General features: G+C 44.4%; 1 protein-coding gene and 1 pseudogene across 3 annotated transcripts in view; one reads left to right on the top strand and one right to left on the bottom strand.

The window, feature by feature from the left end:
• Positions 1-21,088, bottom strand: part of GRIN2A (glutamate ionotropic receptor NMDA type subunit 2A) — a 424,347-nt gene that overhangs the window by 349,460 nt on the left and 53,799 nt on the right. The window lies entirely within an intron of this gene.
• Positions 1,006-3,791, top strand: LOC100585271 (annotated as a pseudogene).

Below are 21,088 nucleotides of genomic sequence, written 5' to 3'. Positions count from 1 at the left end.
ATGGTCAGGAGACATCCTTTCTGAGAAGACATTTATGCTGAGAAGCTAATTAAGAAATAACAGAGAAAACTAATGAAACCCAAAGCTACTTCTCTTTTAAAAAATAAATAAAATTGATAAATCTAGGTAGAATGATCAAGAAGAAAAGAGACTATCAGAAATAAAGTCTGGTGCATTACTACAGACCTTTCAGATACTAAAAGGATTAAAAAACCCTTATACCTATAAATTTGACAACCTAGATGAAATGGACAAATTTCTGGAAAAATACAAATTACCAAAGCTTTTTCAAAAAGCAATAGAAACCTTCACCAACTGTGTATCAATTAAAGAAATTGAACCCATAGCTTAAAACCCTCCCACAAAGTAAACTTCAGGCCCAGATGTCTTCTCTGCTGCATTCTATAAAACATTTAAGGAAAAAAAAAAAAAGTCCTACACAAATTATTTCAGAAACTACTGTTCAGAAGGGAATACTTCCCAATTCATGTTATGAGGATAGTATTACCCTGATTCCAAAACCCGAGCAAGCCATCATAAGGAAACTCTAGACCAACCTTCCTCGCAAACATACATGCAAAAGTGCCCCACAAAATATGAGCAGATCAAATAGAAAAATATATCAAAAGGCAATGCATTATAACCAAGTAGGTTCACACCATGAAGGTAGGCTGAAATCCAAAGAACAAGAAATAACCAGACTACAAAAAAAAAAAAAAATAGGAAGAATGAATAAGACCTACCATTTAATAGCACAACAGGGTGACTACAGTCAATAATTGAACATTTTTTAATAACAAAAAATCTATCATGGGATTGTTTGTAACACAAAGGATAAATGCTCAAAGGGATAGAGACCTCATTTTCCATGATGTGATTATTTCACATTGCATGCCTGTATTAAAACATCTCATGTACCCCATAAATATATACACCTACTATGTACCCACAAAAAAATAAAAAAATTTTAAATAAAAAGAATTTTAAATAAAAACAGAAATAACCTGTCAAGTGAAGAACAAGAAGAAAGCTCTGGGCAAAGGGAGTGCCACACACAGAGGTTACAGGGTAAGAAAGAGCTTGGCAAATTTGAAAAGTTGAATGGAGACCATTTGGAATAGCATTTAACGAGTTAGAGGAACGTGTCAATGGATGAGATTGGAGAATAGACAAGGCTAGATCACACAGGACCTCATAAAGGTAAGTAGTTTGGATTTTTTAAATAAATTCTAATGGACGCTATTACATGGTTTTTACCTGCAGAATGTCATGGGACTGTTTGTTTTAATAAAGATTTCTTAGCAGAATATGGAGAACCAAGTGGCAAGGGGCAAAGTGGAAGACAGGTATCAGTGAGGAAGCTATTGGAGTGATCCAGGCGAGTGATGGCGGCAGCCAGGACTGGGGGGTGCATGGGCAAGGGAGAAAGGTGGGTAAGTCAAGGGATATTTCAAAGATAAAACCAACAGGATTTGCTGACGGACTACAAGTATGAGATAAGGAGAAATTTTGTAGCAGGGTCTGGATAAGTGATCATAAATCCTACTCCCTTTTCCTCGTGGGAATATTTAGTCCATAAAACACCTCCCAGGCTCCACTCCTTTCACAGCTCAACGCAGATGATCTCAGCGGCCTCAGAAGCCATATGTTGAAGGTGGCAGAGCCAAAAGATGAAAGGAGCTGAGCCCCTGAATTGTCACTTGTCAGAGGGCCGCCCTCTGAATGCAAACATCCGCATTCGACTTCAGATGAGTAAGAAGTACATCTGCGGTGGATTAAGTTTCTGCTATTCAGGGATGTATGTGTTAAACTAACTTTTCTTAACCTAATTACTTCAGAGAAAAATCAAGAAAAAACTAGTGTATCAGCTCGACCAATTAAGTGGAGCTAAGAATACTGTTACTTCAGCTCTTAAAAGAACTGATTGAAATGAGACAGTTTGGAGGCTTTCAACGGATTAGTTCAATTCCATTTCTAAAAGGAATCTATGCTGAGAAAATAACAGTAAATATAAAGGTTTATGCACAGAGATGTTTATCAGTGGTATTTATATTAGCAAAAGTTTCCATGAAAATGACCAAGGCACTCAACACTAAGTGGTTAAATAAGCACCACTATGATTTGTCCTTACATGGGCATTAAAAATTATGCTTACAGTCCCCAGGCCCGCAGCGCCGTCAGCAGCGGCGGCGGCGGCAGGCGGCTGCGCGGGTGTTTCTGTCGGGTCACGGGGTCTTGCGGCAGCATGGCGGACTACCTGATTAACGGCGGCACCGGCTACGTGCCCCAGAACTGGCTCACCACGCAGCACCTCTTCCTCAGCGCCGACTGCCTCACCCACAACGACTTACTGATTCTCCCAGGGTTCATAGATTTCATAGCTGATGAGGTAGACCTAACCTCAGCCCTGACCTGGAAGATCACGCTGAAGACACCGCTGATCTCCTCCCCTATGGACACTGAGACAGAGGCCGACATGGCCATCGCGATGGCTCTGATGGGAGGTACTGGTTTCATTCACCACAACTGCACCCCAGAATTCCAGGCCAACGAGGTGCATAATGTCAAGAAGTTTGAACACGGCTTCATCACGGACCTTGTGGTGCTGAGCCCCTCGCACTCTGTGGGTGATGTGCTGGAGGCCAAGATCCGGCATGGCTTCTCTTGCATCCCCAACATGAGACGGGCACCATGGGCAGCAAGCTGGTGGGCATCGTCTCCTCCTGAGACATCGACTTTCTTGCTGAGAAGGACCACACCACCCTCCTCAGTGAGGTGATGACGCCAAGGATCGAGGTGATGATGCCAAGGATGGAGCTGATGGTTGGCTCCTTCAGGGTAGCAAGAAAGGGAAGCTGCCTATAGTCAATGATCGCCATGAGCTAGTGGCCATCATCACCCGCACCAACCTGAAGAAGAATGGAGACTACCCTCTGGCCTCCAAAGATTCCCCACAAGCAGCTGCTGTGCAGGGCAGCTGTGGGCACCTGTGAGGATGACAAATGCCGCCTGGACCTGCTCACCTGGGTAGGCGTCAATGTCATACTCTCAGACTCCTCCCAAGGGAACTCGTATCAAATCACCATGGTGCATTACATCAAACACAAGTACCCCCACCTCCAGGTGATTGAGAGTAATGTGGTGACAGCAGCCCAGGCCAAGAACCTGATTGACGCTGGTGTGGACGGACTGCACGTGGGCATGGGCTGCGGCTCCATCTGCATCACCCAGGAAGTGATGGCCTGCGGTCGGCCCCAGGGCACTGCTGTGTACAACGTGGCCAAGTACGCCCGGCACTTTGGTGTGTCCATCATAGCCGATGTGGCACCCAGACCGTGGGGCACGTGGTCAAGGCCCTGGCCCTTGGAGCCTCCACAATGATGATGGGCTCCCTGCTGGCCACCACCACAGAGCCCCACTGGCGAGTACTTCTTCTCAGACGGGGTGCGGCTCGAGAAGTACCAGGGCATGGGCTCACTGGATGCCATGGAGAAGAACAGCAGCAGCCAGAAACGATACTTCAGCGATGGGGATAAGGTGAAGATCGTGCAGGGTGTCTCAGGCTCCATCCAGGACAAAGGGTCCATTTAGAAGTTTGTGCCCTACCTCATAGTGGGTATCCAGCATGGCTCCATGATGTACTCAGGAGAGCTCAAATTTGAGAAGCAGACCATGTCAGCCCAGATCGAGGGTGGCATCCACGGCCTGCTCTCTTACCAGAAGCAGCTGTACTGAGAACAGCGGTGGAGACTGAGGTGGTGGAGGGGGCACACCCCAGTGTCCGCCTTCAGGCACAGCCTCTCTCCATAACTGAGTGGTCCACAGATTTGCACTAAGGGTTCCCCAGCTCCTTGCCAGGGAGAGAGGAGGAGAGGTCCTGAGGGCTCTGCAGTCCCTCACTGGGCATCCCCTGCAGAGTCAGGACTGCTCCCTGGGCCAGGCTGCCCGGCAGCATCCCCCAGCCCAGCCAGCCGGGCTCTCAGGCCCTGCGCCTGCCTCAGGTCTTTCTTGCTGCAGCATGCTCCAGCATGGCCCCCACCCTAGGGACAGGTGGCCCCTCCTGGCTTCTCCTGTAGGGTACCTCCCTGCCTCCAGCCCCTCAGGAAATGGTGCTCTCCTGGCCCTGCCTCTGGCTCTTCCCGGGCCACTGCCCCCTCAGCCATGTGACACTTCTGAGCTCCTGACCTAGGCCAAAGGGAGGTCTCTGCCCCCTTCCCCGGCCCTGGTCTACCTTTGAATCCTGCTCCTCAGGCCATTCCCCTGTCCCTGGCCCTGGGGAGGAGGCTGCGCTGGTCATGGCCGCCTGCCCGTCATTCCTGACTCACCACTGTCCCTGTATACCATTCCTGCATCTCCTCAGCTGCAGGTGAAGGCTTTAACTTTGCACATTTTGGGATCACAGTTACGTCATTGTGTATTAAATAATCAGAATAAATAAAAATGATGCTTACAGAAATTTTGCTAGTAAGTGAAACATGCAGCTTATACACTACTGCATGTATAAATTGTGTGCCATTACAAATATGTATGATATATTTATTTTATGTACTTGTATAAATACACATACATACATACACATGCACATCAATGCACACATATATATACAGAAGGAAATAAAGGGGAAAATGCAATTATTGCTTAATATGTGTGACAGCATTATTGATAATTCTAATTTTATTCTGTATTTCCAAAACAATCATCATGTAACACTCTTGGGACCAGATGAAAATAAAATAAAATACACTCAGCATTATGTTTAACAAATTTAAAAGACTATTTCATGACCTTGAGTAGAGTCTTGAAGGGCATCTTAAGATTTTTAACCTTAGTTGGGCATGGTGGCTCACGCATGTAATCCCAGCTACTCAGAAGGCTGGGGCAAAGAGTTCGAGATCAACCTAGATAACAAAGATCCTTGTTCTTAAAAAAAAAAAGAAAAAAAGATTTAATTAGCCGGGCATGGTGGTGTGTGCCTGTAGTGCCAGCTACTCTGGAGGCTGAGACAGGAAAAACTACCTGAGCCTGAGTTCAACGCTGCAGTGAGCTATGGTCATGCCACTGCACTCCAGTCTGGGCAACAGAGCAAGACCCTGCCTCTAAAGATATAAAAATAGAAAATAAATTTTAAAAAACAAATCCTTCATAAAACCACACAATGAGGCTGTGCTCTGCAGCAATGCCAATGCTGAACAGTCTTAGAAAAGCCCCACAGGGGAGCCTGCTTGGAGACTCAAGAGAGAGTTGAAGAGGTTTTGATCCACCCAAGAGATTATGTGCGGGCAAAGCCAAAAGGACCCCAGACTCGAAGGTGCCAGCCTGGATGAAATGAACGAAATCAAGCAAAGCAGGCAGATGCTGTAGGCCAGTCGCCCACAGAGGAACTGTAACCTTTGAAAGTAGATTGTGTAAACACAAGAGAGGGAGGAGGAAGATGATCTTCTGTGTCCCCAGAAACCCCCAGGCACCAGTTCCATCGATCCCAGGATGTGAATAGCTAGTTTGTTTTGGGTAGCTAAGAACACTGCCCACTCAACCAAAATAAGAGTGAGTTCTGCAAAAGGTTATGAACCCATTGATTTCTCTGATAGTATTTCCCAAGAAGGCAAACAAAGCTCAAAGCCTGTGCTCAAAAAGCTAGTGATCTAATAACCAAAGAATCACAAAGTGTCCTATATGAGCCAAATAGGAACATTGGCAAAACAGAGAATTTATGCTTCATTTAATGGGGCAAAGTCACGCCCCCGATGTGCCAGGTCTGCATGCTGTTTTAAAAATCTTTTGTTTAGATATTTTCTAAGTAAAACTAAGGTTATTTCACTTAAAATTCTAATTTTCAGTTTCTTCCTGAAAACATGGAAGAACTGTCAACACTGGACCCACATTCCTGCATGGCATTGATTCATCGACTGGCCTCTTTCACTTGTTTAAAATTATTGTCTGGTTCATTTAATTTTTTGAGTTTGCAGCCCTTGCTGTGCATGTTCCTTCCCTGCTTAATACGTGCTGCTTTCAACGTTCTGTTGCAACTGTGTATAAAGTAAAATTAAACTAGCCTGGAGAGAGAGTCTTAAGAGGGCTCTCCTTTGAGTAGAGTACATGGACTTTCTTGACCACTCTTTTGCATGATCTGAGTTTTTTTTTTTTTTTTCAGCTTACTTTGTAATTTCCTTATGGTTTCAAAATGCTGGAGAACTGGTCTCCAATTAGTGAAGTGTTTCTGGGGGCCTTCTTTAAAGTTACTTGCTTTACCATAGACATAGTATTTGCATGTTTTCATTTGTAGGTAGTAGGAGAGATGTTTAAACAGGAAGAGACAGAAGCTCTCCTTGTTGACCCCACTCCTCCCGTGTCTTAGATGCCAGAAACCTATCTGGAGGAGGATAAGCAGAGCATCCTTCCATGTGCACACCCTGGGGCCTGCGCCCCCCCATAAATCATTATCTGAACCAACAGGACAGGCTGCTGGGACACCCACTCTACTTATCAGAGGCCAGCAGTTATGCCCAAGGCAAGAGCACCTGAATTTGATAATCCTGCAGGTGAAATTTAGTGCAAACCAGATATTCCTGAGACCCAACTTGGCTTCCACAACTGTATTCTCAAGCTGAAAACATTTTGTGTGAATGGGGTATGGGGGCATGGGGACATTGTTTCCCAGAAGCATTCATTATTTCAATTCTCAAGAAAATACTGGGGATGGAAATATGGAGCATAATTACTCAGGACTTTTTTTTTTTTTTTTTAAGAATGACCAGAAATAGAACCATGAACACTTTTGGTGGGAATGTAAATTAGTTCACCCATTGTGGAAGACAGTGTAGTGACTCCTCTAAGATCTAGAACCAGAAATACCATTTGATCCAGCAATCCCATTACAGGGTATATACTTAAAGGAATATAAACCATTCTGTCATAAAGATACATGCACACATACGTTTATTGCAGCACTATCCACAATAGCAAAGACATGGAATCAACCCAAATGCCCATCAATGATAGACTAGATAAAGAAAATGGGGTACATACACATTATGGAATACTATGCAGCCATAAAAAGGAATGAGATCATGTCCTTTGCAGGGACATGGATGAAGCTGGAAGCCATCATCCTCAGCAAACCAACACAGGAACAGAAAACCAAAAACCGCATGTTCTCACTCATAAGCGAGAGCTGAACAATGAGAACACATGGACACAGGGAGGGGAACACACACCAGGGCCTGTTGGGGGTGGGGAAGGGAGAGCATCAGGATAAACAGCTAATGCATGTGGGGCTTAATACCTAGGTGATGGGTTGATAGGTGCAGCAAACCACCAAGGCAAATGTTTACCTATGTAACAAACCTGCACATTCTGTACATGTATCCCAGAACTTAAAATTAAATAAAAATTTTTTAAAAAGAATTAGAACCACGGAAGCTTAAGCAAAATGAAGGAAAGGGGAATGACTTCAGTTAGGTTTTACTTTAGAGCAGACCCTAAAGCAAGAAACTGGGGGGGGACATGGTTTAGTTGGGAGGTGATCACAGAAGTGTGGTGAGGAAGTAGAAAAATAAGACAAGAAAGGAAAAGAAGCCAACAGCAGGGAAATTCATGGGGAGGTTACTTCTGGGGATAACAGGGACTCAACCCCACCAGGGGCCCTCCATTAACAGTGTAGGACACACCTCAGTACTGTCTCCCTGAGCAGCAAAGAAGTCAGGGTATGCTAACTTCTATCCCTCATCATTAAAGGCAGTTCTGGGTAGCATTTATTTATCCCCTGCCACTTCAGGTCTGCCATATGCAGAAGCCAAGCACAATCTTAAGGCCAGAGAACATTCTTAGGCAGAGAGATGCCTGTGCTTGAGGTGAGAAGCCATCACTGTGTTGGGAACTGTCCATCTAAGCTTCAGCTGACCCTCAGGGTGGGCCAAGAGGATATGAGTGGGGTGTCAACAACATAGCTACAGGGAATATTCTAGCTCACATGACTGAAAATAAAAAGTAGCTAAGGTTACTCCATGCACAGGTGAATTCAGGACCCAAAATCTGTCATCTGGATTTTGTGTTCCTCCTTCTTGCTGTTCTGCTGCCACACAGTTGGCTCCAGTTGTTGGCTCCGATTGTTGGTTCCAAGTGGAAGCAAGATGGTAGCAGTGATTTTATTCCCTACATCTTTTCAGATTCACTTTTAATAGAAAATACCAAGTCTTTTCCCCCAAGAGCTCTTATCTTTAGAGAAACATATTGGAAAGTATAGAGATGAAATGATAGGATGTTGGGAGTTTGCTCCAAATTCTGTGGGTGGTGATAAAATGAAATAAGATTGTCCATGAGTTGATAAATGCTGAAGCTGGATGATAAGTATAAGAGAGTTATCTCTGCTTATGATTAGAGTTACCTCTATTTTCATGCATTTTGGAAAATCGTCATAATAAAAAGTTAATTTTGGAAAAAGAATCTCTTTTACTCAAGTTCGAGCTAAAGTCTCATTTCACCTCACTGGGTCTTCCTGGACCAGATAACCATCCCCGAACTGTTCACAGGGACCAGGAGCATATAATGACCCCATTGTTCCAGCACTGAACCATATGCTCCACCTCTGGACCAGGAGGAATCTACAAAAAGCTCAGGGGCTACAGCTGGGGAGAGGGTTTAACAGAGATTGATTACATACAATTACCAGAAGAATGCAAATGAGTGTTAAGATAAAAAATACACAGGTCCATTCCATAAGGAGAATAGAAATAGAGTGGTCATAGAATATCTTTCCTCATCCAGCATCCATTCTAGTTTTTTACTGAAGAATTGTTGCTGCTTGCCCCTTTATCCCTGTGGACTGGACACCCCTTGTGCTAATGGTGCACAAGTGACTTCGTCTGAACAATGAGAGGGAGACGCTGGTGATGGGTGCAGAGATGAGCACATGGCACTGGACCAGCCAATGATAATCTTGGGACATTCTCTGGAGCCCCTCTTCCTTCTGAGGTGGCCAAGTTGAAGGATGAACATCTGTTGTGGCTGGTGTTATCTTTGCCATCACTTAAGGAGAATCTGCCAAAGACTGAGTCTGACAGAGGAAAGCGGAGCCCAGGTACAGGAAGAGGTTCTCGATGACACAGTTATGTATCTGTATTCAGCCCGGCTGGAAGCCAGATACCCTGAACTTTTTAGTTACCTGATCAAATAAATGTCCCTGTTTGGCTTCAGGTTCTCATTTAGACTCCTGTCACTTATATCTCTGGCTAATAAAGGGAACTATGGTCATCCCTACCCCACCCCATGCAGCAATTGTAGTTTTTCCTGCCCCGATACTTGCAACATCAATGTACTGCTGTGGGTACAGCTCTACAAGCACCTGTTTTGCAATTTTCAGGTTAACAAGTAAAATCTTCCTTGAGTGTATGCTTCTAAGCCTGTGAACAATATTTCTCATCCATTCATCCCCTCTGAAAATATTTTACATACCCAATCCTCTGGTAGGTACTTAGGATACAGAAATTAGGCACAATCTGTCTTCCAGTACTGGTATGGAGGAGAAGAAAAGATGCAAGTAGCAGACAGACTGCTGTATCTAAAAACTTGGGTTCTTTTCCCAGCTCCACCCTAAACTGTGCAGAAAGAGAATTCGACGAAACTCTCCCCGCTGCTGAAGAAAGTGTCCTACATGAACAGGATCCTGATGGTAAATTTTCATAACCAGAGACATTCACCGAATTTTAGCCAAGATGAGCCATTCAATATTGATTTATTATACTTGATCGGAAATCGTCAGTGGTCCAATTGTCCTTTCTAATGGAAGATCAGCATAAACAAAGTCACATTCAGGCCAGAACTCTTAAGAAAGCAGCATGTTTTCTCCTCACTTTTTTTTCTACTGATTGGAAAGAAAAGACAGTGAGATTTAGCGGATTGGAAGAAGCCACAATATGGCAGAAATCTGGGTCCCTGAATCACTGCATGGCCATAGGAAAGCTGTTCACCAACCAGGAACACCATTACATCAGCAGGAAGCAAACTTCTACTATGTTAGACCACCAATATTTGAGGGCTTATTTGTTATAGCATCTACCATTATCCTTTGAATTATGAAGCTAAGAAAAAAAGGCCCATTGGCTTTAAAACCCCGTAGAGTTCAGTATGAGAAGGAGGATGGAGAAAGTTGTAAAATAATCAAGTTGGGTGGGAACCTTGGATTAGATCCTCATTACACTTTGAATTAGAATGAGCGTTACCCATTTGACACAGATGGATACCTTTGCTGCTACTCAAAGCCAAGAGGAAGGTATTTTCCAGCTTTATTTGATCAGTTGTTTTCATGATAAATATTTTCCAGGAATCTGTTAATTTATACGGGTAGGAAACTGTGCCTTAGTCATCCCTGTAGCCTCCACAGCACTTCACGAACAGTAGATTCAAACAAACAAAAGCCTCATTCAAGAAAGGAAAGAAGGTGGCTTTTTGTCTAGCCCCATGGTTCTCAACTGGGAAAGATTATTTTTTAACTTTCATTTTAGGTTCAGGGGTACATGTGCAGGTTATATAGGTAAACTGTGTGTCACAGGGATTTGGTGTACAGATTATTTTGTCACCCAGGTAATACGCACATAGTACTTCACAGGTAGCTTTTTTTTTTTTTTTTTCGAGACAGAATCTTTCTCTGTCCCCCAGGCTGGAGTGCAGTGGTGCTATCTCGGCTCACTGCAAGCTCCGCCTCCCGGGTTCACGCCATTCTCCTGCCTCAGCCTCCCAAGTAGCTGGGACTACAGGCGCCCGCCACCAGGCCCAGCTCATTTTTTGTATTTTTAGTAGAGACGGGGTTTCACCGTGTTAGCTAGGATGGTCTCGATCTCCTGACCTCGTGATCCGCCTGCCTCGGCCTCCCAAAGTGCTGGGATTACAGGCTTGAGCCACCGCGCCCGGCCTGACAGGTAGTTTTTTATGCTCTCCCTCCTCCCACCCTCTGCCCTCAAATGCAACTATTTGTCTGTTGTTCCCCTCCCTGTGTCCCTGTGTTCTCACTGTTTAGTTCCCACTTGTAAGTGAGAACATGTAGTATTTGGTTTTCTGTTCCTGCATTAGTTTGCTAAGGATAATGGCCTCTGGCTCCATCCATGTTGCTGCAAAGTAGATGAGTTCACTCTTTTTATGGCTACGTAGTACTCCATGGTGTATATGTACCAGATTTTCTTTATCCAGTCTACCATTGATGGGCGTTTAGATGGATTCCATGTATTTGCTATTGTGAATAGTGCTGCAACGAACATACGTATGCATCTATCTTTACGTAATTATTTATATTCCTTTGGGTATATACTCCATAATGAGATTGCTGGGTTGATTGGTAATTCTGTTTTAAGTTCTTTTAGGAATCATCACCCTGCTTTCCACAATGGCTGAACAAATTTACATTCAACTGAGGGAGATTTTTACCACCAGAAAATGTTTGACTATGGCTGGAGACATTTGTTGTTGTCACAACTATGGACTGCTACTGGCATTTAGTGGATAAAGTGCAGAGATGTTGCTATATATCTTACAATGCACAGAACAGCCCCTCCCACAACAAACAATTCTCCTGCTCAAAATGTCCATAGTGCCAAGGTTAAAAAAGCTTGATATTATAACCTAAGGTTCCCACCCCAACTTGACCAATTAATCATTTTATAACTTTCTCCGTTCTCCTCCTCTTATTTAATCCTACTGGGCTTTAAAGCCAGTGGCCCTTTTTCTTAGCTTCCTCATTCATGAAACAGTTTTCTGGGGAGGCCTTAGAATTTTACCTCTGTATTAAAATGATCTCTATTTTCTTTTCATTAAGGGAAAAATATACAAGGGGGGTGGATGCGGGGGCCAAGGAGCGGGTAAGCAGACCAGAAAGAGACTCCACATTAAAACACACAGGAAAACAGATCTTCTGTCTGGAAGACACCCACAATCTCTTTGTTTCCTTTCTTCTATTAGGTCTTCCGCATGGTCAAGGAAACAGACTCACTCCAGTTAGTTCAAGAGAAACTGTTTATTGTAAGGACACGTGCAGATTGCTACCAGAAGCCTTCATATTCTCTCCCCACTCCCCTGCCCCATGGTCCCCTATTTCTACTCCCCTCTAGTCGTCCCCACACTGTCCTCCTCCCACAGCTGTCCCCTGATCCTTCCTAACTTTAGCTCATTGTGGCATCTTTTCAGCCCCTGTATCAACAATGCTAACTGAAAAATCCTATTCTATTTCTAATTCAAAAGCCCACATTCAAGCTCATCCTTTCAAACCCAGCCACAGAGGTCAAATTTCAGACTGAGGACTGGATATACTTTAATCGGTCCAACATTCTTGATCAAAGCAGCAATCCACAGCAAGAAGGGTGGGACAACCACAAAGATTGGCATCTCTACTACGCTGTATCACACACACTCCTACCCCTGACTCTGAGTGTCATCAACCACAGACAGTTACATTGAGCTACAAGAAGGATTAAACCACTTCCAAGACCCAGGAGGCCCCCTAATCATTTTGCCTCATGTCTTGGCTCACACCCCTGGAAACACTGGGGGAAAGTCACCTACCTTGTTTGGGGACACCTTTTTAGAGGATAACTCTTAGTCCTCAAGCTTAGAAGCTGTTATGAGGAAGAAGTTGGGGCTTTTCAGAATAACATCGAAAGATTACCCCATAGATAGCTTCCTCCTCTGGAATCGCTCTCAACAGTGTCAGGCAGAGCCCTGGGAGCCCACACATCTTTCTCTGTGTTCTTGTGACCATGGAAATTAGGCAGGTCTCAAGAAACAAAGTCACAAAGGCACAAGCTCATCATCTATTTCCACAACACCAATGCAAAAGACCTCCAACACAAGCAAAGCAAAGGCACCGACTGGGTGCAGCCACATATCGTGAATTTCCAGGCCATTCTGCCTGAGTTGAGATCATGATGCTGCCTCTTTCATTGCACAGGAATGTGGGGGTTTTCTCTAAACTATGACTCATAGCAAAGCATACAGGCAATCATGTAGAGAAACCTGTTCTCCCCAGGAAAGGAGGGTGAGGAAATGCTAAAAGTTTTGATACTTTAATATAGCACTGGCCTTGGCTAATTTTACTTAATATGAAAGATTTCAAATCATGGAAACACTGACAGGCAAAAACATTAAAAATTTGCATAAAATCTCAAAAAAACCTTGCAAACAAGAGAGATGGTCTAATTAAAATAAAGGAAAAGATTGCTTCTGGGTTCCTGAATACTCATTTCACAAAGGCTTCACGTCAGACGAACTTCAAGCACCAAGTAGCATGGATCCCACTGAAGTTTATTCAGTGCCCTTCTGGGCACTACCAGCTGTGAAACTGGTAACCTATTGACAAATAAGTTATTTTTCCAGCTGCACCCATATTCAAGAGCTTGAGCAGCAAAGTCCCCTGATAATATTTGGCCATGAGACAGAATGCATTAGGCACCTTCTATAGCCAGAGCCAAAAAAACTCTGGCTACAGAAGAAACCTGGCACTGTGCACAAGATCCCCTTTTTTAGCATCAGCTGTCCCCTTTGCAGTTTGTTAAAGCTGGAGGAGTTTTAATCCAAGTGAAATCTCTTTCAGGAGGCTCCTGGGTAAGGAAGCTACAAAAGGGGGGAGGTAGGGGCACGGCTGCAAAGTGATGAACATTGCAGCAGGTTCGGCTATTCAGAATGAGCTATTTTCTCCCAAATCCTGTAATTGCCTGGAGCATGTGATCTTTTTGAAGGTCATCAGAGACATGCGGCTGTCAGATTCCTCCCAGAAAGTTTTGCTTTGATTAGTTAGTTCCTGATGCTTATTTCCTAAAAGGCTCCCTTTGTCCCCCCACTCCAAAAAAAATGGGGAGCATTACAATTTTAAAAAAGGAATTAGATGAATATCCTGCTAAATGTAACTTGGCAGGATGAAAGGAAGTAGCAAAGAAATATGAAAAGGGGGCAGACCTTCTTGGGCCCCCTGCTGGAGAGCCAACCTGAGGGAAATTGACGCACAATCAGCATATTCCTTCCCCAAAAAGAGGCGACTCCGAAATACACACTATCAATCATCGTCTATGCAACCACTCATTATTTGGACACAAACAGAGAGACATACATCACTGGTAAAGCCCACGTGGACATCTCCAGGTCCTTGGGGCATTTATAGGCTGGGAAAGGTTAAAATAAAATAAAATTCTTCTTGTTTTTAAGGATTCTAGTGTCTAAGAAAGCAGCCGTGAGGACCTAATAAAGAACTAAGAGCTGAATAAATTGTCCAGTGACTATGATCAAACATATAGCTAGCAATGGCAATGTTTCACATCAAAGAAGGAAATCAAAGTTTTTTCCCAGCACAGGGAGATGGGGCCAATCTCTCTTGGAGCAAAATTCCTTTTTGTCCTCTCACATTTGCAGATGTGTAAATTCCAGGCAGATCTAATGAAGGAGTCACCTTTTCAGTCCCTAGATTCTGTTTGCCAAAACTTCATGTGCAATAGGGACACTCCAGCAACCCTGGCTCGGGGCTCCCTGCTTACTTAGATGTAATACTATGTCAACAATATCCTGCAGGCTGAAGCAGCCTCTTTTTTTTAAAGCCTTGGATCAACTATGCAAGCTCAACTTGCTTTTATTTTTGTTGAAAATACTAAATTAATTTGTCATCACTAATTCCCTCAAGCAAAGGAACAGCTCCTCATTGATGCCATAGTTTGCAAGATACTGAAGTTGCACGTTGTTTCTAACAACACTGATGCCCTAAATCTCCAGCTTTTGACTTCAGGAAAATGGCATTTACTTTATATTTGTAGAATTTCTGGGGCAGTTCTTCTCAAACTTTAACATGCACATGAATCAGCAAGGGATCTTGTTAAGGGGCAGATTCTAGCTCAGTGAGTCTGGATGGGACCTGAGATTCTGCATTCAGGCTCCCAGAGGCTGTCAAAGCTGCTGGTGCATGGACCACACTTTGAATGATGAGATCTATCCAGCTGGTTGGTAGGTACCTGGTGGCTGAGCTTTCAAACTCTGTAGTCAGACTACCTGGGTTTGCATCCAGCCTCCACTGTTTACCCGTTCTTACTGTGTGCCTCAGTTTCCTCATTTGCAGAGTAGTGCTCAAAATAATAGTACAAATAGAGCTGCTCCGTGGGTTGCATAAAGCTATATGTATAAATCGCTTGGCACAGTGTATGGCACATGAGCACTCAAGAGGTGAGCTGTTTCTGCCCCGGTGTAATCATCCCTCACAGAGCCCTTGTGCCCACCTTCTTTCCAGACAGTAGAAACCCAGAATAGTCCCCAGAGACAGATGAAGCGAAATTGCAAGCTTCTGACTCTCATAATTCAACCCATCAGCTTAGGTTGTTAAAAAAGCGAGGTCTTAGGCCGAGCGTGGTGGCTCACGCTTGTAATCTCAGCACTTTGGGAGGCCGAGGCGGGTGGATCACGAGGTCAGGAGATCGAGACCATCCTGGCTAACACGGTGAAACCCCATCTCTACTAAAAATACAAAAGATTAGCCGGGCCTGGTGGTGGGCGCCTGTAGTCCCAGCTACTCAGAGAGGCTGAGGCAGGAGAATGGCGTGAACCTGGTAGGCGGAGCTAGCAGTGAGCCAAGATCACGCCACTGCACTGCAGCCTGGGTGACAGAGCGAGACTGTCTCAAAAAAAAAAAAAAAAAAAAAAAAAGCGAGGTCTTGCAGTGCACTATATTGTCATAGTTTGAGAAGGGCCGTGTGCGTGCCCGTGTGTGTTCCAAAACCTAGGCCACGATGTATAGGGAAAAAAGAGCACCAGTCTTGGGGTCAGGTGGCCCAGGGTGCCGACTGACCTGGGAGATCCTTTCTTTGCTTACTTACAACATTGGGATAATAAAACCTACCATGTAGGGATACTATGAAGATCAGGGATCAAGTATGCAAAGTGTCTGCCCTGTATGCAGTAGATGCTCAATAATTGGAGGCTGTTATGCTTGTAATCAAAATCCTATCCTCCCAAGAGCAAACAGGAGAAGAAGCCAACATAACTGGCAACTTAGCCTTGATAACTCTTTGTTTATCCGGGCAAGCAGAAAACGGCAGGATTCCTTGGTGCTTGGGTAGACAGCTTTTCCATAGCCTCAGATACAGACAGGGTACTGAAATTATGGGGTGCAAGAGGTTTTTCCAGGTGATCCAGGTGAGACGGAGCTGGGAGATGACGGGGAAAGATACAGTCACAACTGATTCCTAGAGAGCTATCCATTCATTCATTCATTCATGATATTTGTAAGTTGGCCCGTGTGTCAGGTGTTGTACAAGACAGAGCAGAGGCCCCACTCTCAAGGAGCAACCATTTCATGGAAGAGACAAACATGTAAATGAACACATACAAGTTAAAGTTGTGGTACAGCTAATGGCATGAGGGCTTCTATGGAAAAGGTTAGCAGGACTGTCAGGAAGCCCTCTCAAAGGAAACACCCCGTAAGCCAAGTTTTGAAGAAGTCGTCAACCAGTGCAGAAGAGTGGGAAGAGCATTCCAGCCATAGGGAACCATGAGTGCAAGGCCCCTGGGTTTTGAAAGAACAAGGAGGAAAATGACAACAAACAAAACCCGAAAAAAGCACATAGTGCCCAAATCATGCAGGGTCTCTTCACAGGCAATGTTGGATTTTATTCCAAAGGCTACAAGATGCCATGAAAGGGTTTTAAATCCATCTGTCTTACAAAACCATAAATTTCACACTGCAGCAATCAAGTCCCACAATGTCCTGAGACTATGGCCTCAGAACTTGACCTTTTGATGCCTTCTACTTCTTACTAGAGATTCAAGGTCTTTGACCCTGGGGACACAACGCCAGTACGGGATTTTTTCAAACTTTTTGCATTTATTGTCGAAGAAGCAGGGGCAGCAAAGAATATTTGGCTTTCTCTGGAAGTCCCAAGAGATGCTGGACAGAGCAACCCCAAGTGGAAAGACCCTTGTTAGGAGAAGTCGAATAAATACACTACTGAGTAGACCATTCCTCCACTACAAGCTCAGCCCTCCCAAGGAGTAAGTAAATCCCTACTTAAATTGCCTGGGAGGCCTCCCTCAATTACACAAATCTAAGACATGACAGGATACGGCAGAGATTCTCCTCCAGTAAGTCTGAAGGCTGAGAGCAAAGCAATGGAGCTAGGGCATCATCCTCACACTGCTCACGGTGGGAGGAAAAAAAAAAAGACTGTCCCAAGTCTCCCCCTCCCTGGCTGTTTTGTTAAGCCCCAGGCCTACAGGTGGTTGGATGTCCCAGGGGAAGAGGCTGCCTTGCCTACCACAGAGCCCTGGGAAAGGGAAGGAAGGGTAGCTTCTTCCTCTGCCAAGAAAATCAGGCGTCCTACAGGGAGAGAGAGCTGGGGGTAAAGGCTGGGTGGGAAGATGCTTAAGGGCCAGTCTTTCCCCCAAACTCAGCTCCCTAGAGTACAGCGAGTTCTCTCCCACTCAGAACAGAAGGAGGTCTGACACACTCACACCTGCAGGAAAACTCAGGGCCAGGAGGTAGGAGACAAAATGAGGACACACATGGGAGGAGTCCCAGACTCCTTCCCAACTCCCTGCCTTCACCAGAATGAAGTAGGGAGGCTTAGAGCTCCTTCTGACTGCACTGTTTTGCTTACTGAATTTTCATTTTGCTTTTCTTAATTATAAGAATAATGCAAAGTTCCATCAACAACATTTTTGTGCCAGTTGATGGATTTCATTATCTTTTTTTTTTTTTTTTTTTAAGAGATAACGATCTCGCTCTGTCACCCAGGCTGGAATGCAGTGGCACAGTCAGAGCTCACTGCAGCCTAAAATTCCTAGGCTCAAGTGATCCTCCTGCCTCAGGCTTCCAAGAAACAGACTACAGGTGTGCACCACCATGCCTGGCTCATTTTAAAAAATTATTTTTTATAGAGACGGGGGTCTATGTTACCCAGACTGGTCTCAAACTCCTGGCCTCAAGCAACTCTCCTGCAATTGCCTCCCAAAGCACTGGGATTACAGGCAAGAGCCAGTGCCCAGACAGTTTCATTACCGTATTTCAAATATTTTGCAGTATTGGCAGGGTTTACTATTTTCCTAGCCATCTATTAGCCATTGAGTTTTTATTCTCTAATCACATGTTACTTATTTCTCTTCCATTTTTCTTGTGTTTTTCTTAATTTGTAAGTCATCTTTGTGCATTAAAGATAGTAACCCTTTGGCAAGTATCACCAACGTTTTTCCCTGCCATTTGTTGGTTTCTGTTAATTTTCTTTATGTTGTTGCTGGAACTCCCTGAAAGGACCACAAAGCAACCATCTGATTCTGCCAAAAATATTGTCTTTGAAATATGGTTTCTAGAATGTCTACGAGTCACCTGCTCACATGTCCAAAACGTCTCAAAAATCCTTCTGCTTTTATAAACCTTGTCTTTTGGCCTACAGCACCAGTCTACACTTTTTACCAGCTCTGAGGACCTTCTGGGTCACACTCTGAAGTCCTGACCCCACCATAAACAAAGAGCCATTTCTGGGGGAGCTGGAGCTGCCCTAAGCCAATGGAAACCAACGCTTATACTCTTGCCCCACCCAACTGCTTTCATTAGCTCCATTCTTTTTAGTCTAAAAGCCTGCCTGACAGCAACAGGTGCCAAGAATTTCTCTCATGAACCCCATTTTCTTGATTTCAAAATCCACTTGCCTTGGGAGAATCGCTTGAACCTGGGAGGTGGAGCGTGCAGTGAGCTGAGATCGTGCCAGTGCACTCCAGCCTGGCAACAGAGCGAGACTCATTCTGCAAATTAAAAAAAAAAAAATCCACCTGCCTTGGTACAAGATGGGAAAGTCTTTGGCTGTTTATTGGTTGTATGTTCAAGATGAATCACCTGTGAGCTGTTGCATCCAAGAAAATGTGGAGCTCCTTACCATCCTCAAGAACTTTCTCACCACTCAACCTCGGCATGTGATATTCCTCCACCTAAACACTGCCTCCCTACCCCCATACTCAACCCTGGTTGGCCAACTTCTAATCATTTTCCAACTTAGCCTAACTACCACTGCCCTGGGAGGTCTTCACCAGCAACTGTGCCAGGCACCCTTGTGCACCAAGAGCCTTTAGTATCATTTCTAGCATCGTGGTATAATTATGTATAAGAATAATTGCCTGTTTATCTGTCTCCCCAGCCTTTTTATAGCATGAACTATGTCCTTCACCACTGTATCCCTAGCAGCTAGCACAGAGCCTGGCACCTAGCTCACAATCAATAAATATTTGTGGAACTGATAGATGAATTCAGGCACTAGAAGCAAGAAAAGGGCCAGCACCACTGCTATCTACATAAGTCACCCATGCCAACAGTATCAAGTTGAGCTCTTACATAGTAAACAATTAAACCTTGCCCAAAAAAAAGGCTGGTCTTTGCCCTTGGTGTCTTACTAAGCCCTGGGAATGTCAAGCCTGGATAGGAGTGTTTTTTTGCTTGTGAAGGCCTTGGGTCACACCAGAGAGTCTAACAGTGTGATTTAGAGTGGGGGCTTAGAATCACATAGTATGAGCTCAACCTCCAGAGGACCTGGAAGTCAAGGTCAACCATATAAGAACTCAACAGCAGACCCCAAAAAAGACTCTGCATGCCAAGGCTCAGTGAGCTTCCCGGGTTGGCAAAGTTCCATCCTTATTTTCATCCATTGTTGCTGAGAAGGTGGCACCGCCCATGATTCCATAGGAAGAGGACCACTGGCAGCTCACATATGGACCTTTCATGACTCTGCCTATGTGTCCCTGTTTTGGCTGATGTTAGTCTGTATCCTTCAGCTATAACAAGCCATAGCCGTGGGTGTAACAGCTTTCAGTGAGTTTTTTGAGTTTCTAGTGAATTATCAAAGATAAGGGTGGTCTTGGCAGCCCTCAATCTTGCAAGTGATATCAGAAATGGTTTTATGAACTGTACCCCTCAACTTTGCAGCTACACACTTAAGGACATTCTGATGGAAGGAGCTATAATATTAACCTATCTGGGAAGTGTGAACCATAAAGAAGAGGCCATTACAGAATGTTGAGATTGGTCAAACCACCACTGTAGATGCTCCATTCACTGGAACTAGCCTTGGAATGCAGAGGGTTCTTGCCACCCCACTCTTCTAGGCTAGAGGTGGGCAGCACCCTCCAGGCAAGAGCATGAATCATGTGTGTCTGCTTGCTGCTCCCCCTCTCTCCAACAGATGACTGGGCAAAAATAGAAGAGAATCCCTCCTTTATAAATATCTTTACATGCTAAATGTCTCTAAAAAGCACCATGTGCCAAGCTAGGCTGCTAAGAAACAGATGCAAAACAGATGCAAAGATCCATGAGATAGCTGAGAAGTTAAAGAATTTTAATTCAACAAAAGGCAGGAAAAGTTTCTTGGGAGCATAATACAGTCAAGGGAGGCCTGATGCAACTGGAGAGTCATGGAAATTCTGGCTCCCAGCTATTAACAATAGCATTTCTTACCATGGCAGTTTCAATGCACATATGTGCACGAGTGTGTCTGTGCATACATGAGCGTGTACAGCATGCTATTATTTCATCCCCATAACCAATCTTTAACAGATATTTATTAAGCACCTACTATGTGCATCACCTTTTTTTTAGGCACCTACTATGTGCATGACTTACTTTTTTTAAACAGGGCCCGGTTTTGTTGCCCAGGCTAGAATGCAGTGGCACCATCATAGCTCACTGCAGCCTCAAATTTCTGGGCTCAAGTGATCCTCCTACTTCAGCTTCCCAAGTAGCTGGGACTACACGTGTAAGCCATGACACCTGGTGAAGTTTTTTTAGCTTTTAGTAGAGACAAAGTCTCTGTGTTGCCCAGGCTGGTGATAACTCTCTTAAGATATAGAAATGACCAATGTCCCTGCTTTCAAAGGACACACGCTTTAATGGGAGGAGTTTGATTAAAAAAATAAACACTAACCAAATAATATTTAGATAGAGCTAGGCTATAGGAGAAAATGAAGCTGAGTAATGGGATAATGGCTAGAGTGGAGGCTACTTGAACTTGGATGATCACCAACAGCCTGTCACAGGCAGCAATGTTTGAGATGAAACTTGAATGGTGAGAAGACAACCACAGAAAGGTCCAGGGGA

Source organism: Nomascus leucogenys, chromosome 18 (genome assembly GCF_006542625.1).
Source record: "Nomascus leucogenys isolate Asia chromosome 18, Asia_NLE_v1, whole genome shotgun sequence".
Classification (NCBI taxonomy): Eukaryota; Metazoa; Chordata; class Mammalia; order Primates; family Hylobatidae; genus Nomascus; species Nomascus leucogenys.
The sequence above is the reverse complement of the archived record's forward strand: the minus strand, read 5'-3'. Positions and strand labels throughout refer to the sequence as shown.